This window comes from Talpa occidentalis, unplaced genomic scaffold, assembly GCF_014898055.3.
Source record: "Talpa occidentalis isolate TD23 unplaced genomic scaffold, MPIMG_talOcc4v2.1 talOcc4.3, whole genome shotgun sequence".
Classification (NCBI taxonomy): Eukaryota; Metazoa; Chordata; class Mammalia; order Eulipotyphla; family Talpidae; genus Talpa; species Talpa occidentalis.
In genome coordinates this window covers 127,946,387-127,963,734 of record NW_023603184.1, presented here as the reverse complement: position 1 = coordinate 127,963,734, position 17,348 = coordinate 127,946,387, and positions in this window count along the sequence as shown.

Here is a 17,348-nt window from a genome sequence, read left to right as displayed (position 1 = left end):
TTCTGTCCACATAAAGTTATGTTATGCAGAAGTATCAAATACGTGGCTATTAGAGTAGAAAGAAGCAATCAAATACTCATATTGTTTAGAGCCGGGTTTTGTTGTTCACAAACAAAACACTTCTCTTACTTTATTTCTGATTGCAAAAATAAGCCATGCTCACTCTCCTGCCTCTAATTGTCATGTTCTAGAGAGCTTTATATCTTTTTGATAGTACATACAACTGCTGAATAAATTTCCCTCAAGACCATTTAGGATCTAAAAATAGTAGCTATAGCACGAGTTAAAAGATGTAATTTTTTTGGGCCTCCCTGGTGGTGCAAGGGGTTAAGCACTGCACTATGAAGCCATCCACAGCCTCTGCAGCATGAGTTCAATCCCCGGCCGGCCAGAGAGAAATCCACATGTCGAAACAGACCTCTCCTGCCTCACCCGCTGCTCCCCTCAGCAGTGTACTTCGATCAATCTGCCTGTTCTGTTTCCCGCTCTGTCTCTGGTGAATCTTCTCTCCCCCGCATCTCTGGCCTATACCCCAGGTCTTGTATGCATAAATAAATAAATCTTTAAAAAATGTAATTTTTATAACGTTTTCAGTTACAACTAACTATAACTTAAATCTCTATTTTAGTCATTAAACTATGCCTTTTAAATTCAAATATACAGTGAATCATGATTTAAACTCTGAATCTTGGCTATTTTAACTCCAATTATCCATCACAGCAAAAATTTTACCAAAAGGATAATCATTATCAACAACAACAAAAAAATAAAAATGATAATGAGCAACTAAAAAACAAAGGAATAATGCTTATTTTATAAACTTTTACTTAATTTGGTGTATCCCTCACATCTGTGGAGGTTTGCCTAAAGATGAAAAACAACACAAGCTTTCTCTGGGGAAAGCATGCAGCAAACCTTTTTAGATGATTTTAGGTATTACTCCATCTAGTCTCTGGAATAACTGTCTAAAATGGTTCTTGAATACACATATACTTACTATAAAAATTGGAAATGATTAGTTTTACAACTGGCTACCTCATTCTTGGTTGAGACAAGCGTGTTCAGTCTCATTTAAGGATACACCAAAAGCTGTAAAGTATTGGTCACCTTCAAAAAAACCAAAAATTTCATCTACTAACTTACTTTCCAGACTAACTTACTTTCCTCTAATACCAACTCTAATTTTTATTAATCAAATAATCATTTTTTCACCATTCTTTTCATTATCAAATACCAGCAAGGCAATGACCTATATTGTGTCAAAGTTGTGAAATAAAAAGAATTTGCTTTTCTTGCAAAAGCATACCAGGGGTCACTCTTTACCAGAAAGTCAGTGAGAACCACGTAGTATCTCATGGGAAAAATGTCACTTTAAAAAAAAAGTTTTTCTAAGGCAGACATAGAAGCAGAAATGGTCAGCTACTTTTGAAAATTACTATAGCATCCTCTTATGGACCCCATGTAATCCTGATACTCTTCTGAAAAAACACTGATACAAAATTCTTGTGTCATATAAGCCATAAGTTCCCAGCGCTAATCTTTCATCATCTGTTCCCCACTGAAACCCAGAAATACCATTCCCAAGTGAAATTATTTCCTAATTTTTTTCCCCCAAGAACTTGGGTGCAGGCCAGAAGCACAGGGGGTGAGAGGATTCACCAGAGACAGAGCAGGGAACAGAACAGGCAGACTGACCAAAACACACTGCTGAGGGGAGCAGTGGGCAATATAGGAGAGGTCTGCTATGCCATATGAGTATCAACCTGGCCGGCTGGGAATCAAGCAGGCACCTTGGAGGCTGCAAACAGCTGCACAGCGCTGTGCCCAGCACCTTGTGCCACCAGGGAGGCCCTACTTCCTAATTTAGTAAGAAGAGGCAACAGTTGAACAAAACCAGCTTAATTCTCAATTTTCAAAAATTAACACGCAGAGTAGATTCAGAGAAAGAAAGACCTAAGTCAACGGCTTACCCACCCCTGCCACCAAGACAGGTCTCTACTCCCCAGTTCATCCTCAAGTCCATCCCAGTCTTGTGAGGCTGGCATTGGTCAAGAGGTATCTTTGGGAAATAGAGGAGGAAGGGATTTAGTTAATACATATGTGATACCCCAGGGACTCTTGAGAAGTCAACAGTAGACAAATATTCTTGGTACAGAGCAGAGCTCAATCAAAATCTTGTCATTGCCATCCAGCTTCTTTGATTATCACTGTTCTCTAGACAATTCCTAATTTTTCCTCTCCCATTGAAACATTTTGAGCTTTCTGAGAATATTCTGTGATGGGAAAGTGAGACTCTGAATTTTTTTTAAACAATGAGGCTTCTGGAGCATTCAGAAAAATGATAGACCCATCTTGTTGTGGACGTGGACAGAGAATAGAAAAGTAGTTTCAATTGAGATTTGATAGTTCTACATCTTAAAGCCCATTTAAGTTATCTCAGAAAAATCAGTCTGACAATACTGGAGCTTTCATAAGGAAGTATGCCTCACAATTTTTATTTCTCTGATGAGACAACAGAAGCATCTTCTTTTCAAAGCTTGTGCCTCTGCCTTTTAATTCCCAAGGATACACATAAATATGAAAAGCACAGTTGAAAATAAGTCTGGTCATTGAATATAAAGTAATATAAAACACTATTGTAAATAAAAGGATATTTTCCACTTCTTAGAATCCTAATTAGGGCTCACTTAAATAGAAGACAAGTAGATGACAGATAGATAGATAGATAGATAGATAGATAGATAGATAGATAGATAGATAGAGCAATATAAGATATATAAGGAGTTATCGCTTGAAGAGACTGAAGTAAAGGAAGTTTCCAGCCCTTTCAAAATTTAGAAGACTGCTTGTGAATAATCAAGTCTTGCAGCAATGAAAATGAATGAACTACAACTATATGTAAAATTGTGGATGATTTCTACCCAAAAAAAAGTTGAAAAAAAGTCAGACATAAAAAGAACACATATTGAGCAATTCCATGTATATGAAATTCAAAAGCAGGCAAAGCTAAACTATAAGATGAGAAAGCAAGAAAGTAGACATCACTTTTGCAGGGGTAAAGAAATAGCAATTGGGAGAGGACAAAACAGGGGCTTCTGATGTGAGGCAATGTTCTATCTCTTGAACTAAGTAATTGCTACTGGATTTCTAGTTTGTGATAATTTATTGATAATTCATTTGTGTTTCATGTATTCTTTTTAAATACATAATACATTTCAATTCAAAATAACTTTTAAAAATTTTAAAAATCAGCTGCAGATATAGAATCTCAAAGGGCCCCAAATAATCAAAACAATCTGGAAAAGAAAATTGGAAGTTCCATACTTCTGATTTCAAATTTTGCTTCAAATATACAGTAAATAAAAGTGTGGTAATGGAGTCCAGAAAGAATAAAGTCCAGAAAGAACTTTCCATATTTGATCAAAAAATTTTGTGTCTCTTTTTATAGCGGTGTAATTAACATAAAATATAGTGTTCCAGGTGAACATAATGATTCAATATTTCTAGACATTATAAAATCAAGAAAATAAGTGTAGTTAACATGTGTCTCCATAGTTACAAAAAATACTTTTCTTGTGATGAGAAATTTTATTCTATTAGCAATCTTCAAATACACAATACCGTGTTATTAACTATAGTAATAATATTGTGTAGCATCTTCCTGTGACTTATTTTATATTTGTAATTTTATAACTTTTGATGCCTTTCATTTATTTCTCCTGCACCAGCCCTGCTTCTGGCAGCCACCAATCTATTCTTTGTATCTGTGGTGTCAATTTGGATTTGTTTTGCTTTTAGACCCTACATATAAGTGAGATCATATGGTATTTGTCTTTCTCTCTCATTTTCATAATGACTTAGGGTCCATCCGTGTTGTCACAAATAGCAAGATTGTATTTTTTTATGTGTAAGTATTATTCTATTGTGTATGTATAGCACATTCTCTTTATTCATCCATCCACAAATGGACACTTAGGTTGTTTCTGAATCTTGGCTACTATAAACAATGCTTCAGAAAGTGTGATGCTCCCTCTTTTTTCTTCTTTCTCAACATTATTTTGGCAGTCTAAGATTTTTTTATGGTTCTTACTCTTAGGATTTTGGTTTATTTCTGTGAAAACTGCCACTGGAATTTTGAAAAAATTTTTATTGAATCCATAGATTAATTTGAATAACATAAGCATTTTAACATAGTAATTTTTGCAATCCATGAACATGAATTATCTTTCCATTTATTTGTGTCTTCGTCATTTTCTTTCATTAATGTCTTACAATTTTCAGTGGATACCTCCTTAGTTAAATTGATTCCAAGGTATTTTTTTTTGATGAGACTGTAAATGGGGTTTTTTGGGGAGATTATTTTAATTTTAATTTCTCTTTCTGATATTTTGTTGTTAGTGTGTAGAAATTCACAGATCTTTTGTTACTAATTTTTTATCCTATAGCTTTTCTGAATTTGTTGCTAGTTCTAACAGTCCATCAAAGGATTTTCAACAAATATGCAAGGCCATTCAATGAAAAGGACAATTTTTTAAACAAAGCATTGTTGGGAAAACTGGCTGTCTACTTGCAAAGATATGATATTGGACTCTTACAAAAGTTAACTGAAAGTGGTTCGAAGATCTAAAAAATTCTTGTAAAATACTTCATGACTTTGAATCTGCAAATGATTTCTTGAATATGACGCCAAAAACACAGCCAACAAAAGAAAAATCAAATTGGACTTAAAAGTTTTAAAATATTGTACATCAATGGACATTATCAAAGTGTGAAAAGAAAGGCAACTTATGGAAAGAAAGAAAATATTGATAATTATACATCTGATAAGATGTATAGTGATATTTTGAATACATAAAGAATTCCTACAATTCAACAACAACAAAACCCAATTTTTAAAAATGGGCAAAGGACCAAGTGGAATAAGAGCTTTCTACCATCATCTGCCCCAGAGACTACTGATTTGACAATCACCCTCTGTGGTGGTGCAAGAGTAGAGTGGAGAAAAAAAAATTCAAAATTAGATGCATTGAAAAGAATCAGAATAGTTTCACATTATCCATGTCACCTCTTCTCAAGTTAGCACAGCTATGCAAAGAGAGATGCCCTCAGTCTGAAATTTATCCCAAGAAAGAAAACAAAAGTGCCAGAACCGAGTATGTTTGGTTTCCCTAGCAATGTGGGACATTTCTCATGAGGCCCACTTCTCTCTCATTCCACCTAAATTACTGAGGTAATGGGCACCGCTCAAAGCTTGGGAAAAGCTGCTCACGCAGCAACCAAAACTCAGAATTCATCAAAGGAACACAGATTCCACTAACTGCTTCATGGGTTCCATCAAGGAATCTGTCAGGGGCCTCCCTGGTGGTGCAAGGGGTTAAACTGTAGCACTAAGAAGCTATCTACAGCCACTGCAGCACAAGTTCGATCCACAGCCAGGGAGCTACCCACATGGTGGAGCAGACCTTTCCGGACTCGCCCACTGCTACCCTCAGTATTGTATTTCAGTAGATCTGCCTGTTTGTTTTTTTTAAAAGATTTATTTACTTATGCATACAAGAGCTGGAGTACAGGCCAGAGGTGTGGGGGTTGAAAGAATTCACCAGAGACAGAGTGGGGAACAGAACAGGCAAATTGACTGAAGTACACTGCTGAGAGGAGCAGCAGGCAAGTCAGCAGAGATCTGCTGCACCATGTGGGTTGCTCCCTGGCCAGCAGGGGATCGAACTCATGCTGCAGAGGCTGCAACTTGCTTCACAGTGTAGTGCTTAACCCCTTGCACCACCAGGGAGGCCCCAGATCTGCCTGTTTTGGTCCCCACTCTGTCTCTGGTGAAACCTCTCACCCCCTCACACCTCTGGCCTACACCCCATTTCTTGTATGCATAAATAAATAAATCTTAAAAAGAAAAAAGTCTGTCAGGAGTAACTTGTGATGCTTTGCCTGTGGACCTTCTCAAGTAAACCACAGAATACCCTGAGTACTCCGAGTGCCTCACCCACAGTCTCATCTTCATCAGCTCCCCATGCGCACCCCTAGGGATGGCAAGAGAGAGCCTCTACAGATGGCATGCAGTATGCGCAGAAAGCCAGCCCAAATTTGCAGAGTTGGGAGAAGACACACAAATTTGAGTAGTTCAGGAAATTGTTCTAGGAAGAACAAATGAGTTCTGAACTGAACTCTGCACTGAACCTGGCTTTGATGATTCTGAGAAAGGTATACAACCTTATAAATCCTACCCCTTCCCGCATAAGAGAAATCAAGAGGTGTGGAGTGAGAACATCCATGGAAAAGGCCTTGAGACTCAGAACCCTAACCAGACTGACTAGAGAAGATATTTCTCTCTTGAAACACCCCTTCCATCGTCCCTCCCTCCGCACCCTCTTTAAAAGTGTGTGTATGTACACTTGCATACTTTAATAAAGCTGGAAAAATGGGCAAAGGACTTGAATATACATTTCTCAAAAAAAAAAGTGTCAATGGTAAGCACATAAAAATATCTCTATCATAAATCATTGATGAAATATAAATCAAAACCATAAGAAGATCCCACTTCACAACAATTATGGTGGTTATTATCAAAAATAAAAATAACAAGTGTGAGAATATGAAAAATTGGAACCTTTTCCCATTGCTAGTGTGAATGTAAATTGTTGCCACTGCTGTGAAAAAAATGTAATGGTGAATGCTTAACATTTTTAAAAATAGAATTACCATACAGTCAAGCAATTTCACTTCTGGGTATATACCTAAAGGAATTGAGAGCAAGAGCTCAAACAGACATTTTTACACCCACTTTCAAGCAGCCTTATTCACAATAGCAAAAAAAGTGGAAGCAACCCCAGTGTCTATTTCTGGTGTGGTATATACACATAATGGAATATTACTTAGCCTTAAAAGGAAAGAAAATGCTCACATATGCTACAACATGGTTGAAACCTTAAAACATTATGCTAAATGAAACAAGTCAGTCACAAAAGGATAAATATGGGACAATAACAGTTAGATGAGATACTAGAATAGTCAAATTCACAAAGACAGAAAATAGAATGGTAGCTGCCAGGGACTAGGAATAGGAGAGAATGAGGAGCTATTGTTTCAGTTGTGGAAATGAGAAAGTTCTTGAGATGGGTAGTGGTGATGGCTGCGCAACAATGTGAGTGTCCTTAACACTGCTGAACTATACACTTAAAAAATTGGTCCAAATGGTAAATTTTATGTTATGCATATTTTACCACAATATAAAAAAGTTCAGCTACAACAAAAAATGGCTTCCAACAGAAGCTGTGCTCTATGCCAGCACTTTCCAAAAGTAAGTCAGGACACAAGACTAGCTGCATAGGAATTACTTAGGGTTCTGAGCTAAACTACCAATTCTACGGCTCCCAAGATTCTCAGTAATAGTGTGTAGAGTGGGGTCTGGGGACCCCCTCAACAAATTTTTTATATTCCCCAGGCAATTTGAATGAGCAGTAATGTTTAAGGTTGGTAATCTATAATTTCACCATGCCAGAATTTTTTTTTTTTGGGGGGGGGGAGTTTATATAACACTATATTGATATTAAAGAAAAGTCCACAATTGAATAATAAATTAAAGACTAAAATCTTACCTCCACAACAATTTATTTAGTCAAATATTCTAATGTGAATCTTTTGAAATGTTGTTACATTTCCTCAATTCCTTCTGTTAACTTTATTGTTAAAATGTCTTGGATGTCCAGAACATGTCCCAAACTGCAACGAAATGTCATCTCATGCTTTGCTTTAGCAAATGCTGGCATTATAAAAATGTATGATTCTTTCCTCATGGGCACATCGGTTTACATTTTAAAAATTAGTTTCCACCTGAAACAATCAATGTCTTTTCAGTGAAAGCATTACACAGTAATTATAGCCTATTTGCATCTCCAGATTTGTCCATTATTAACAGCTCGATGATTTACATTATTGATCAGAATCTTTCTGGAGCCAGGAAATATTTTTAATTTCATGCTAAATCAAGACCCCAGATGTCTATAGACAATTCTTTTTTTTTTTAAAGATTTATATATTTATGCATACAAGAACTGGGGTACAGGCCACAGGTAGGGGTGTGTATAGGCCAGAGGTGGAAGATTCACCAGAGATAGAGTGGGGAGCAGAACAGGCAGACTGACTGAGATAGAGTGAGGGGAGCAGCGGGCAAGGCAGAAGAGGTCTGCTTCGCCATGTGGGTTTCTCTCTGGCTGGCCAGGGATCAAACTCTTGCCAGATAGCTTCATAGTGCTGTGCTTAACCCCTTGCACCAGGAAGGCCCTACAGACAATTCTTGTTAAGTAGAAATACTAAACTGAAATTCAAAGACCAGATATACTAGACTGTGGCCCATTCTCATCCTCTTTTGAGGACTAAGTACTCATTGCCTCAGCCCAAAAGCTATGTTTCCTACCGGGGTCAGCCTATGTGCAATGACAGGTGGACCCAGGCCTTTTCCTCAATTGCACATCTATAAAAGTTCATCTCAGCTTAGAGTTTCCTGCTAAGGTTTGCCTGTGGTACAACTGCATCACAGCTTCCTCATTTCCAAAAGCTAGCTCTAATAAATCATCGTAACAGAGTCTTCATCTCAGAGTTTGTTTCCATGGAAACCAAGCCTGCATCACCTATGCTCTCAGCTTTCTATGTAACCATGGCAAATCCACTTAAGCACAACTCCCTCTGTAATTAAAGAAGTCCTGCTGGATTTGGAGCCACCAGAAACCCCCATTGCCACACTGAAAAACGTTCTGCAGTGGTAGAGACCTGCTCTCAGGGTTCACCTGCTAGGACCACCTGCTACAGCCATATCCAGATATTTGACAACACATCTTCTCAATTCCACACCCTATAAAGGGCAAGAAAGGGAAATTCTGTATCACTCCCAGTAAAATGGAGCAGACACAGGGAACCGGGTTGACCTAGTTGGTGATCCTCACTCGTATCATTTAGAATGTAGGACATGACCCCCAAAGCAGACACATAGGGGGAAACAGTAAGAACAGGATTTATTTATGCAGGGGCTGAGAAAAGGGAGTGGAGAGAGAGAAAGAATTATTTGTGGGCGGGCATGTGGCCAGGTGCCATCTGTCCTACCCCAGATAGCATTTGCTGAACAGAGACTAAGGTCCAAGCTGAAGCCACACCTAGCATGTCAGTGGCTTCTCCACAGACACCTCTCCTCGCCAGCAGTTTAAACACCAAAGGCCCAGAAATACAACTGCCAAAGCCCCAGCAGTTTTGCTGCCAAATGTCCCAGTTCCACTCCTATTTCCCACCAGTCCTCACTGGGGAGAGGCTGAAAGCTCCACCTTCTACCACCAAGTTGGTTATGAGCACCATCTACTGCTCAGAGGTTGCCACTGGCTCAGAGCCTAGCACAAAAGCAATGAGCAATAAATAATTGCTGAATAAATGAATGAAATATTGAATATGTAGGTACATATATTTAGTCTTGTACCATGCTTCCATTTTTTTTTATATCACTATATTGCTGAACTCTTGTTAAGCATTTGGCTAATTCCAACACTAAGATTTAGCAACCATTCATATTTTTCTATTAGATCAAATATACTGACTGGAATGTAGAAGGCTATTAATTTTAAAATAGGGGTTGTCTGGATGAATAAGCTGTGTCACCATTTTCAGTATCACTGCGTCCAATAAGTTTCCTGACAAGGAGATTTTTTTAATTTTTTGGATCATAGCACTTTATCTAGAAGACACCTTAGCAGGGATTCACTCAAACTTAGCCAATTTCTCTCTCAAGGCAACTGTATACCACACTTGGTTTCCCTTAAAAAAGTACTATCTGTGGGGTTCCCCCCCTCACTGACTACTATTAGAACAAAGCAAATATTTTCATATCACATGAAGAAACAGAAAAATTTTTGTAATCCTCACGACCATTAAAAAATATTTGTAATTCCCCACCTACATATCACCTTTTCGATTTTGTTGATGCTTTTACTGAAATTAGCCTAAACTGAAAGACAAGTTTAAAAAAATACAAGGTTGTCTCCCTTCCAGAACTCTTTGTTCAATATCCAGCCACCTACTCCTGCAGACATGGCAGTGGAAAAGAAAAGAAAGCTCTCACTTACAATGACCTATCACATACTGCAGAGGAATCGGAAACTTTCCAGTTTCTTGCAGATATATTACCAAAGAAGATTTTAGCTAGCAAATATCTGAAAATGCTTAAAGAGAAGAGGGAAGATGATGAGGAAGAGAATAACAATGATGCAAGTGATGACAAAGCAGAGTCTGAAACCAAAAAAAAAAGTGCTTTAAAAATCAGCCTGCTGGGCCAAAAGATAAACACATGCAATTTGCAGCAACATGGATGGAGCTGGAAGGGATCATGCTCAGCGAAATAAGCCAGAAAGAAAAAGAAAAATACCGGATGGTCTCACTCATAGCAGGAATCTAGAAAACCTAAATAAGGGACCAGGAAAAAGAATAACTATAAGAATGAAAAAATCAAAATCAACAAACAACTATGAACCAGAGACACACTATGGGGGATGGGGGGGGCAGGGAAAGGAGGGATTGGGGTCAAAATAGGGGGGTTGTAATTGTAAGGGGAATATAAAAATAAAATTTAAGTAATAAATAAATAAATAATCAGCCTGCTGCTGAGGGCCCTCCAGATCAACTCCACACTGCGGAGGGAGCGCACTCCTGCGCCTCGAGCCTCCCCTCAGTGATGTTTCCATTCTTTCTCCCCAGCTCCGGAACCTCTGATGCCCCTACCCTCGAGGCCAAAAGGAGAGTAACCCAGACAGCAGCCTCTCCCTGCAGCGGAGGGGCGGGGAGAGCCGCTGTACTAAGCAAAACGCAGCGGGAGGCTCTAGAGGCAAAGATAGTTTGGGTTTTTAGTTTATAGGTCGATTTTGAAGAGCTTACGACATCAGTTGTGTAAATTCATGTATGTATATTTTGAAATTCTTGTAAACTGCTTGGTTGACCTTTTGCTAGTACAGAGTTTGTGGGAAGCATGTTACATTTGCTTTTTTGTACTTCAAAAAAACCTGTTTTGACTGTCCAAATTCCATTTTTTAAACTGTAAGCAAATAAGATTCTCTTATTAAAGAACTGGACATATTTTTACAGTAAAATTTTGTGGGACTAGTCTTGAAACTATGCTAATGCCTTACTTATTCTCTTAGACTTGTGATATTTAAATAAAGCATTTCCAACACTTTCATCCCCAGAAAAAAATTCCAAGCCACATTATTGGGTACAGGAATTATTTCTTCTGTAAAAGCGTATTTTTCTTAAAACATTTTGTATGTTGATAATAACTCATATTTTACTGTTCGCTTCTGTATATCCGAGGAATTTTTACTATCTACAAAAAGAAAAAGAGCCATAGGCCCTATTTTTATTTTGACACCCCCACCCAAACCCCAATTTTTTTTACATAGGGTTAGTTTCTGACACTTTACTCTTTCAAAAACATCATCTGTATTTTGTAAAATCACCCTTTAGAGTCGGGTCTGCTGGGTGTGTAACCAATGAAGATATCCACAGTCCATCACCTCTGTTTTCCCCCTTGGGAGTCAGTCCTGTTCTCAGGCGACCACAGATACTCTCTGTCCTTCATGTTTTCTGAGTTAAAAATAAAATATTTCAACCACCCCCCAAAAAAAACAAACAAGGTTTTCTATATACTGTGAAGTTGCTTATCAATAAATGCTATCCAATTTGAACAGCAACCCATGGAAATAGACTTTGTATTGAAAATGTTATCCTTTCAGATTCTGGTATAATGATAAGTAATTTTGGAATATAAAAATGGACTTTACCAATATGAGACACCAAAACTGATTTCTACCCTGTTCTTTGCTCTTAAAGTGACTTTTATCTTTCGGGGCCTCCCTGGTGGTGCAAAGGGTTAAGACGCAACCTATGAAGCTAATCGCAGCCACTGCAGCAAGAGTTCGATCCCCAGACATGGAACTGCCCATATGGCACAGCAGACCTCTCCTGCTGTGCCTGCTGGAGAGGTAGACTTGCCCGCTGCTCTCCTCAGCAGTGTATTTCAGTCAGTCTGCCTGTTCCCTACACTGTCTCTGGTGAATCCTCTCACCACCCTCCCATACCTCTGACCTGTACCCCAGTTCTTGTATGCATAAATAAATAAATTTTTTAAAATAAGTTACTTTTATCTTTCAACCATCTAGACTTGTATAGAAACTGAATAGCTTCATTTGTCAAGCTGAAAGAGTGTCTTTAGCTCATCAATCTATTTCATACCAACTATAAAATATTCATAAAATTTTATTACTGCTGTAGATTATAATATAAACCATATGAGCCAAGTGATATAAATAAAGAAACATGTAAGATAAGTAGTTTGTAGATTAAACAGGTTAAAGCTTCTTTGTCCCATACCTGACTTCAATATCAAATTTTGAAGTTTGCAGCCCCCCTACTTCCACTATTAGGGGTCCTTGGCAGAGGATGAGAGCTTAAATCTCCTAGGAGTATTACATGGGGTGGGAGGAGAAGATGCTCTAAGGTAGCAATTCTCAAAGCATAACCTAGGGCCTGTCAACCCCAGGGTATGTGGGAGACCCTTTCAGGAGGTCCATTCCATAAAATATTTATTTCATAATATTATATAGGCATTATTTGAATATTTTTACCCCACAGCATTAACATTCCTAGTGGTAGTAAAACACAATAGTGAATGAATGAAATATTGAATATGTATGTATATATATGTAGTCTTGTACCATGTTTCCATTTTCTTATATCACTATATTGTTGAACTCTTGTTAAGCATTTAGTTAATTCCAACACTAAGATTTAGCAACCATTCATATTTTTCTATTAGATCAAATACACTGACTGGAATATAGAAGGCTATTAATTTTTGAAAAGGGGTTGTCTGGATGAATAAGCTGTGTCACCGTTTTCAGTATCACTGCTGGCACCTAAGTACATATCAAGATAATGGCACCAAACTGTTCTAGGGGGTCCTTGTATTTTTTACCAAAGGCACTTAACTGAAAAAAATTTTTCACTTAAGAATGCCCTTAATTAAGCAATAAAAATTAATGGTTCTATTAAATCTGGATGGTTGAGTGTTTGTCTTTCAAATATTGTGTTAGACAAAATGGAAAGTGCACATAAGGAAATTCTACTGTATAATAAAGTAAAATATTATCTCCAGGAAGAACATTTGTGCAGTGGAATTTGCAGACCAGACTAGTTGCTTTCTCATGTAACACTATTTGAAAGAACAGCTGACAGGCAACATACATTTATTGAGATTTGGAGATTTGGTAGACATCTTACTGAAAATAAATGAAGTCTATAATTTCAAGGAAGCAACTAACAATATTGCCACCAATGTTAAAATGCAAGCTTTCAAATAAAAATTAGGAATTTAATAAATTTTTGTCCAGTACTATGAGATTAACCATTTACTAATACCTAGATTTTACTGATGAAATTGATAGTCATATAAACAAATGTAATTTCTTTATATCACCTATTCTCACAAAGCAAGGGGCTCACTGCTCGTTGTACATAGAAGCCTAATCATTATGACGCTGACTTTGAAAGAAGTCAGTGACTGCACGTTGACTGACAAGAATGCAGGAGGCATGCTTCAAATCTGTCTTGCTGAGGGCAGGAATTTGGGCAGTATTTAAGGGTTTGGGGAACAAAGAAAGTATAGAAAAATGTAAGTTGGCAGAGTCTAATTTGTTGCTTTCTACTGAATCATGGTGTAATTTGAATTTGGGTTCAGAACTGCAAGAAAACTGAGCACCCCTCACTTCTAAATGTTGTTTGCTTACCCATGAGCCTGATACTTTGGTTCCCTTTTTTATGAAAAGTTTTGTCCCAGGCAGCTCAGAGATGTCACCTCAAGGACTGCAAATGCTCTTCCGTACCTGTGCTCTGAAACACAACTGTCAACTTGAGAAAACTGCTGTATTGTTTTAACTGAGTTTGGGTATTTCTGTTCCATTGTCTCATTCTAATTACACAATATATGGTCAAGTCCTGCTGTTTTTGCAAGATATGCAGAAACAGGGAAAAATCACTGAAACAGGAAAATGGTTGACATAGCTCCATTTGGTTTCACCCAACCACTATGGTTTCAAAGTGTGGTAACATTTGAAAGACCGGCCAATTCAGGAAATGGTGTTTTGTAAATTACCAATGAATGATATTACAAAAGTTATGGGTTAAAGATCCAGTCAAAGTGCAAGTTAAACCAATGGATTTTAATAAAACAAAGTATAAAAAGATCACTGGCATGATTTTAGATTCTACATTGCAACCATGCTTAAAGAAATTACCGCTTGTCAGATTTTTGGTGTAATTTCAAAGACGAGTCTCCACAAATACCTGGCCAGGCTATTAAAATATTTCTCTTTTGTTCCAATTTATATCTCTGGAAGGTCAAATTTTGTCCTGAGTCTCCAAGTCAGTGGGGAAGATGGGCAGACAATAAATATATATTCCCAAATTATGCATGCTAAGGGCTAAGCAGGAAAAACACATATTATAGTAGACATAGAGATCCCAAAATATCATATAATAGTAACAGTGTATTTCAGTCAATCCTCCTGTTCTGCTCCCCACTCTGTCTCTGATGAATCCTCTCAGCACCCCCGCACCTCTGGCCTACACAGTGTAAGTAATATTTACTAAATGTATATGAATAAGCCATAATCTTACCTAAGATGAGTTAGATAATATAAACAGATAAAATTATTAATAACGACATCAAAATTCAGTTGTGAAAAAAAGTAACTATTTGTTGATAACTTGCCCTCTAAGATAGCATCCATTTCAGATAATTAGTTTTTCCTTCAAAATAAGAACCAAGACAGAATTTCTTCAATCACCACATTTATTCAAACTGACAGCACATGACTCCTATTACAAAACACTGAGAACTCCACAACATTTCTGTATTCACAAACAGCATTAATTATAAAGAAACATCAGACAAGATCAAACTGAGGGACATTCCACAAAGAAACTGGTTTGTACACTTCAAAATGTCAAGTTACAAAAGCAAAGAAAGGCTGAGGAACTGCTCCATATGAATCCTGAACCTACAGAGGACATGGTGGAATAACCTGTAAAATCCAAACGAAGTCTGTGACATGGAGGGTTATAGCATATCACATTGATTTCATCATTTTGATGACAAGTATTGTGGTTACATAGGAGAATAACTTTTAAAAAGAATGTTTACAATGACCAGTACCATCAACACTTCTGGCTCTATAGCCCATGTAGACTACAATAATGGACAACTTGGATATGATTCTCAGTTGGTTACCTGCAAGCAATCTATTATGAAAAGATGAAGAACACAGTGTAACGTGTTGACACTGAAAATGAGGATTCACAGAGCACAGTGACAGGAATAGTAAGATGGGCAGTAAAGGGAGTAAGAGTAAGAACGCATAAGCATTCAAGTACGGAATAAAAGCACTCACAAAGGCTAACTGGCCTTGGAATCACAGTAGTCATCAAGGTCACAGGTATGAGAGACATAAAAGAACAACTAGCCTCAAGCCTAAGAGTTTTTATCATTTATGATTAGAAGACCAGGGTACTATTACCAGCTTCAATAAAAACTAACTACAAATATTATTCATCAACAAAAAGGAAAAAATACTGATACACATTACAACATGAATGACCCTCAGAAACATCAAAAATGAAAGAAACCAGACAAAGACCACATAGTGTATGATCCCACTTATGAAAATGTCCATAAAAGGTTAAACTACAAAGACTAGCAGTGTCCTGAACAGGAATGGGGATTAATTGTTGTCTCCATGTGATTATAGTAAATAACTCAATTGTAATCCCTACACTGAGGATCTATGCAACTTAATTTTCTCATCTGCCATTTGGTGACAATTATAATGCCTAACTCATAAGGGCACTTTGAAGATCAAATGAGATAAAGCAGGTCAAAAGCTCAGAAAAATGCTCGAGGTATACACACACACCTCAAACACACAAGTCCAGCTTTACTATTTTAGAAAATAAAAACATGTAAAAAGGCAACATGTAATAAATTATAAACACAGGAAAAAGGCATAAGTTCATATTTAAAGATTCAAGAACAAACTATAGTTCATCCCAGATCAATTTCTTAATCAAGGTAAATCATTTTAAATGCAGTGGGAGAATTTATTAAAGACACATATAAGGTATTAAGAAAAACATAAGAAACTTAATAAATAGTGTTATTTCCCTAATAGTTAGTGTCTAAACACAGTATAAAGAAATGCTGAGACTCATCCTCAGCCTCTCTTCTTAAATTGACATTTTGATGTGTAATTCCATAATTAAATGAGTTTTCAGTAATTTCCACATTTTCTTTCTATATGAGTCCTTTATTGAGAATGGATTTCCATCTTATGTTTTTAGTCTAGTTTTTATTATAGAGTAGGCTGCTGTTCACCTTAATAATACAACCCCAGGCCAAAATAACCTATAAGTCAATACTCTGAGGTCAAAGGCACCTACTTCACTGACATACAAAGACTCTCCCATATTTTGTCCTTCATAACATATGCTATAGCGTTCGAGGCAACGAAGTTCCCTCTTCCCAGTAAGTGTCAAATGATGCTATAGATACTGCCTCCTGAACTCAATCCTGTTCATTTTCTCCTCCAGCACAGTTACCTACAAAGTGAAAAGCCACTAACCTCCACTCCAGACATATAGCTATTTTATCTGATTCTTTTTTCTGTTTGTTTCTCTATAAAGGATTCAAGTTAAACAATTGTTTGTTTAATTCTTTGAAAACAAAAAATGTCTATCTTTGGTTAAACTATTTTTCACCAGCATCACCATTTATATTCTCTAGTTATGTCTAAGACCACTTACAAAATAAATTTGTTTCAGTATTCTCAAATCCCTTAAGTATTTCTCCCGAAAGTTCTTAATATGAGAAAAAAGTGACAGATTTCAATATCTGATCATTCTAATCTTACTATCTTCAAAAACAAATTTACTCTTTAAATTGCATTATAAAAAATACATTAGTCTTCACATTTGTTATACATGGAAATATAGAATTTTTTAATATTTAAATATAGCTTCTCTTTACAAAAAAAAAAAAAGTCACTTTGGAGTCCCAGTTACACACAATTTAAATGCACAAACGCAAAGCACATTTATAAAATATCGTCCACGTACTGTATAACTTGGGCCAAATATAATAAAAATAAATGCAAGATATGAACAAGATTAATAAAATATTCCTTATGATTGTATTTTAATTATTTTACTATAAAAAGAATTTGGTGCATTCTTGATTCCACAAAAAAACATAATTT